The 6,000-nt window shown below is 41.7% G+C and overlaps 1 protein-coding gene across 1 annotated transcript in view; it reads right to left on the reverse strand.

The window, feature by feature from the left end:
* Positions 1 to 5,236, reverse strand: part of NOL6 (nucleolar protein 6) — a 31,957-nt gene extending 26,721 nt beyond the window's left edge. Inside the window, exons 1-2 of the mRNA XM_027769809.1 lie at positions 5,200 to 5,236; positions 3,475 to 3,537 (exon numbers count right to left, since the gene is read on the reverse strand). The gene's annotated coding sequence lies outside the window, so the exon portion shown is untranslated. The remainder of the gene's footprint in view (positions 1 to 3,474; positions 3,538 to 5,199) is intronic.
* Between the last annotated feature and the right edge of the window lie 764 nt (positions 5,237 to 6,000).

The following is a 6,000-nucleotide window of genomic DNA, read 5'->3' on the forward strand; positions in this document are numbered from 1 at the left end:
AAAACCTCTCAGAAAAAAGAAAAAAAGAATATAAGCTCATGAGGACAGGGACTAGTGATTTCTTTCATTTACTACTACATCCCTGGCTTTTAGCACAGAGCCTGTTACATAGGAGGTATTTAATATGTATTTATTGAGTGAAAGAAAGAATGACAAAGTACAAAAATTAAGTGTAAATAAAACTTATAAATTTGTAAAAGGAAAACCAAAAACCTCAGGGTCAGCAGTTGGCATGGTGGTTAGGGGCACTGGACTCTCACATGGTTCAAGTACTGGACCTGGTGACTTGCTTTCTCATTTTCCCCCTCTCTCTCACTCTGTCCCTCTCTGGTCAAATTAAAATAAATAAATAAATAAATAAATAAATAAATAAATAAATAAATAAAAAAGTTAAATAAAATAATTCTTTGAAAAAAACTAAAGAGAATGAATGAATAAATAAATGACTCTTTTTCAAGAGAACTTCAAATTAAAATAAATGAATGAATAAATAAATGACTCTTTTTCAAGAGTACTTCAAATTAAAATAAATGAATGAATAAATAAATGACTCTTTTTCAAGAGTACTTCAAATTAAAATAAATGAATGAATAAATAAATGACTCTTTTTCAAGAGTACTTCAAATTAAAATAAATGAATGAATAAATAAAATTATTTTAAAAAAAAGAGTACTTCAGAGGCTAGAAAATGTAAATACATAATTGGAATACAGCATGGGGGAATGGGTGCTATGATCTCCATAGATTACAATATGCGTATTAGGCGAGGTACATTACATCATGGTGGTTAAGAACAATCACACTGTAGTAGGATATTTGAGGTCAACACCAGGTTCTATCATTTATAGAGTAAACCTGGGTAACTTTTTAAACTTCTCTAAGCCTTACTCAGGCTAAACTCTACTCAGTGTAATAAATTCTAACAACGAACATATCATAGATTTTTGTTCAGGGTAAGTGAAATGATGTATGTAAAGAACCTGTCATATGCTGAGTCAACAGATGTTAGCCATTATTATTACAGTAACACTGTGGCTCCTTTGTTTATTCTTTTTAATTTGCTAGATGGTGTGTACGCTCACCAGAGAGAGAGAGAAAGTGAGAAAGCATCCTTTGGAGGGGATGGCCATGCTGCAATCCCTGCTCCATTCTCCTCTCTGGATTTTGGGCATACATGTATATACATGTGTTTTTCAAACTGGTGGGTTTGAGACTCAAACTGCACAGTTGGCCATGTAGGATCCAGCCACCTTAACTACCATGCCACTAGCTGGCAAAAAATATGGTGGCTCCTGGGGGTCAGCAGATGATGTAGTGGTTGCATCACTGGACCCCCCCCCCATGATTGACTGTGGATTGAGTCCTAGACCCAGACGCTTGAAAGTTACACTGGGCGCATGTGTGTGCATGCCTAGGATCCTGGGAAGAGAATGGAGAAGGGACTGTGGCATGGCCATTACCAATGGGGGATGATTTCTCACTTTACCTCTCATTGTCTTTCTCTCCAGCAAGTGCACTTGTCCTAAGGCAAAAACCTCTATAGGTGGCATGGTGGTTGAGAGCGCTGGACTCCCATGTGGCAGACCACGGTTTGAGTCCCAGACCTGGTGGCTTCTTTTCTTACCCTCCCCGCAACACACACACACTTTGTCCCTCTCTGGTCAAATTAAAAATAAATAAATAAAGATAAATAAAACAATTTAAAATTTCTTGGAAAAAAAAAGCTATAAGAAAAAAAAAAGAGTATATTGTGTATATTGTGGCTCCTTAATAGCAGTGTCTACATCTTACAGACTTCCAAAAGTTTGTGGAAAAATGAAATTAAAGTAAGAGTTAATTTTGTTGCAAACTTTTAAAAAATCTGTGCAGTTTTTTGCATAATAGTCATATTTCAGGGCTGGCAGGTGTCATGGTGGTTAGGAACGGTGGACATCACATGGTCGACTGTGGTTTGAGTCCCAGACCTGGTGGCTTGCTTTCTCACTTTACCTCTCTCTCTCTCTCTCTGTCCCTCTCTGGTCAAATTAAACTAAGTAATAAATAAATAAAGTTTAAAAAAGTATCAATCTTGGGACCAGCAGGTGGCATAATGGCTATGTCTCTGGATTCCCGTGTAGTCGACCACGGTTTGAGTTCTGGACCCAATGGCTTAAACTCACACTGGGGTGTGTGTGTGCATGCCCAAGATTCTGAGAAGAGAATGGAGGAGAAGGGATTGCCATGTGGCCATCCTCCCTGCGGGGTGATTTCTTGCTTTCTGTCTGTCTGTCTCTGTCTTTCTGGTGAGTGCACACACCTTATAGCAAAAATCCACCCCCCCCAAAAAAAAGTCTCAGTCTTAATTAACCTTTACAAAAAAAAATTGTCAAATTCCATGAACGTTGTGAAGACCCCCTCATAAATGTTTTTCTTTTTCTTTTTTTTTTTGGAGAGGTTTTTGCTATAGGGCACGTGCGTTCGCCAGACAGAGAGATAGAGACAGAAAGCAAGAAATCACCTCCCTGGGGGGATGGCCATGGCGCAATCCCTTCTCCATTCTCCTCTAGTTATCTTGGGCACACCCAGTGTGAGTTTAAGCCACCAGGTCCGGGACTTGAACCACGGTTGGCTACATGGGAGTCCAGCAACATAGCTATTACGCCAACTGCTGTTCCCAAAAAATTACATTGGCCTCTTAAAATAAATACCCATCTCTTCCATTTTTCTCACTGTGAGTACCAGGTGATTGATGCCCAATCAGGAGAGTAGGTATTGTTTCCTTTACCACGAGAGGGCACCAATCAGTCAAGTCGATCTCTACCTGCCATTACAAAACAAGATGAGGAAATGAAACTCTTGGAAGTCGTTTCTGCCACTTATTCTTCTGACAAATATGAGTGTTTCAAGCACCTAACATATGTCAAACATTGGCATAGATGGCATATGTCATGGTATTTATAGTCCCCAGCACCAACTATGTGCCTGAGAGTCTATTAGAAGTGGAAATGGAGGGTAGGGTTCAGTGATACTGATTGGGAGATACTGATTGTCTTCCTGCCCTTGGCTGTCAGTCTATGAGAACAATTACTTAGTGTCTACTTTGTGTCAGATAGTGTGTTGGTTGCTGAGGATACAGAGATGAATAAGACACAGTTGCAGCCTGCTAATAAATAATTTCTTGCCCTAGGTTAAAAAATCAGGAGCTACTTCTGTGGAATTCCAGTTTCTGTAAACTGAGAATAAAGAACCTTGAGTACAAAATTCATTAACACAAGTTGCTAGCCTATCAGTTTAGGTCATGCCCAAAGTAGATACTTAGTATGAGTTCATGAAGGGATTTGAGCCCAGAGAGCAGCTTCCTGTCTGGATGTCAAGGTGTATGCTTCTAGTGGGTGAGTCTAGGTATCTATCATCTGCAGGTCAGGGTGGGGCCATGATGAGTTAATGTGGGTGAAATGCTTTGAAGATGAACTTTCTGCCTGTTTGTCTACTTACAGCCTTGCTATTAAAGGTGTCAACATCCTCTCCCACGTTTCCAGGTCAGCAATCTTCTTGACCCTAAAACGAGTGGAGAAGGGGATGCCAGAATAAAGCATATGTCATTGCTTTGGGAGGAGAGGGTACATCAACTAGGATACTTCATCTCCTATGAGACAAATTCTAAGTCCAGTGGAGTTCAGCCTGAAGACCTAGAGAGGAGATTAGGGACAAGAGTTTTATGCTTTAAAATACCAAGACCTCATCATTGAGGGGGAAAAAAAGACCAAAAAAAAAAAAAAAAAAAAAAAGGAAGAGGAAAAAAAAGAAAAGGCTCCTTACTTGTCAATTATTCATTGTGATTTCCTTCAAAACACTACAGTATAGAAAGGGGGTAGGTAGGAAGAGAGTAACTTTACAGTGGAGAGGCCTAACATTACTGAGACAGGTGATCAGGTCAACATCAGCACTGTTAAGTCATGCTGCTATTATGTGACTTTGATATGGTGTAATGAAATGGCATGTTTACCTCTGATCCTCCTCTCAAAAACACACACCCTCATGAGACAAACATTAGGAATCTCATTTGAGGAACAGTCTAAAAAATATTTGATCAATACTCTTCAAACTATCAAGATCATAAAAAAAAAAAAATCTAAGAAATGGTCAGTCAAGAGGAGTTTAAAGAAACATGAAAACCAAAAGAAGTGTGATATCCTGGATGGGAACTTTGAATAGAAAAAGGATATTAGGTAAAAACTATGGAAATGTAAATAAAATATGAACTTTAGTTAGAGTAATATATCAATATTAGCTCATTAATGATAATAAATGAACTAATGTTAGATGCTAAAAATAGGAACATTGGGTGCTAGGTATATGAAAACCGCATAGTCTTATCAAGGTATCTATAAATGCAAAAATGTTGTAAAAGTAAAGTCTATAGTGGCCGGCAGGTGGTGTGGTGGTTAAGGCAGTAGACTCCCACATTGCTGATAGGCTTGAAAATCCCACTGAGTAGGGCCGTGGTGGCTAGGGCGCTGGACACTCCAACATGGCCGACCATGGTTCAATTCCTGGATCTGGTGGCTTACTTTCTCCCTTTCCTTCTCTCTGTATGTCTTTCTCTGGTCAACTGAAAATAAATGAATAAATAAAATGTAAAAAAAAATTAAAAAGAAAGAAAATCCCACTGAGCAAGTGAGTGAGTACCCCAAGTCCAGAGATGATAATGGATGAAGAGAGATTCCTGGCTGACCATTTCGGGGAGGGTAGGTGGGGGGATTTCTCACTTTCCCTCTCTCTCTTCCTCAGGGGTGAGTGAATGTGCCTTATGGCAAAAATCTAAACAAAACATAATAAAGTCTACTAAAAAAATGAAGGATGGTATCTGGAATATAGCTATACCTTTAAAATGTTTCTTTCTTTGAAACTTCTATTTATAGATCATTTACCATGTGCCAGTCACTAAGCTATACATAGATGATCTCATTTAATCATTACAATTGCTTCTGTTAGTTGTAATTAACCCCCTTTTACAGAAGCTAATGAAACAGGGAGAGGTAATATAAATGGTGAGCCAGGAGAGGAATCAAGATCTTTTTGATCTCCAAATTGTGTGTGGTACTCTCACAGTATGTTGGCCTTTCTGGGAAATGACTTGGGCAGTTATCAGAAGACATGCCTTCCCAAGAGAAAGAATAGTCTATATCACGGGGATGGAAGACTGTCTCCACATCTCACCTCAGTCGTGATTATCTCATGAAATCTCCCAGTTGTAGGTTGGACAGTCCACCTGAAAGGACCTACAGGGGACCAAAGTGTAACCACGGTACTTTAACGAAGGGTTAAACTACTGAGAGAGAGCCATAGCACTCGCTGCAAATCACTGAGAAGGGCCAGGAACCCAGCTTCAGTCTATTATTTCTCTTTCCTCATGACTTCCTCTTTGTAGTAAAGGAGGGAAGTAAGGACTGGGCCTATCAACCTTTCCTTATTTGTCGTATGGGAAACTGCCTCCTCCTAAGGTGAGGACACAAAGGCACCCTGGTCTACGGGAGAGAGATGACTGGAAATCTCTGCCCTACATTCTCAGCACTTCCTCTTCAAGCACCTACTATGTGCAGGAGCCACGACCTAGGTATCGCAGAGGACCAGGCCAGTTGGCGGAGGCCTACGGATACACAGAGTGGGAAGGGAGATCACTGACAGCGGAGGTCGCCGAGGAGGTCCCTTCCGGGGCCTGCCTCTGGAACCCCCGAGCCGCGATGCACAACTGGACCCCCCGAGCCGCGATGCACAACCGTCATTTTTGGGCCAAGGCAATCCCATGCAGCCGGCCCTCGATCCTCACAGCCGCTGGCTTCTCGTAGGGCGGGGGACACGCGCCGGCGTCACAAAGCGCCGCCAACTCGCCGGCGGCCGGGAGGAGGCGGGGAAGAGGGAGGAGGCCGAGGAGGAGGAGGAGGAGGAGGGCGAGGGCGGGGGCCCGAGGGGAGCGCGCACGCGCGTCGGGCCGCCAGCCGCCGAGAGGCTTCCCCCTCC

Source organism: Tupaia chinensis, unplaced genomic scaffold (assembly GCF_000334495.1).
Source record: "Tupaia chinensis unplaced genomic scaffold, TupChi_1.0 Scaffold000093_1, whole genome shotgun sequence".
NCBI lineage: Eukaryota > Metazoa > Chordata > Mammalia > Scandentia > Tupaiidae > Tupaia > Tupaia belangeri.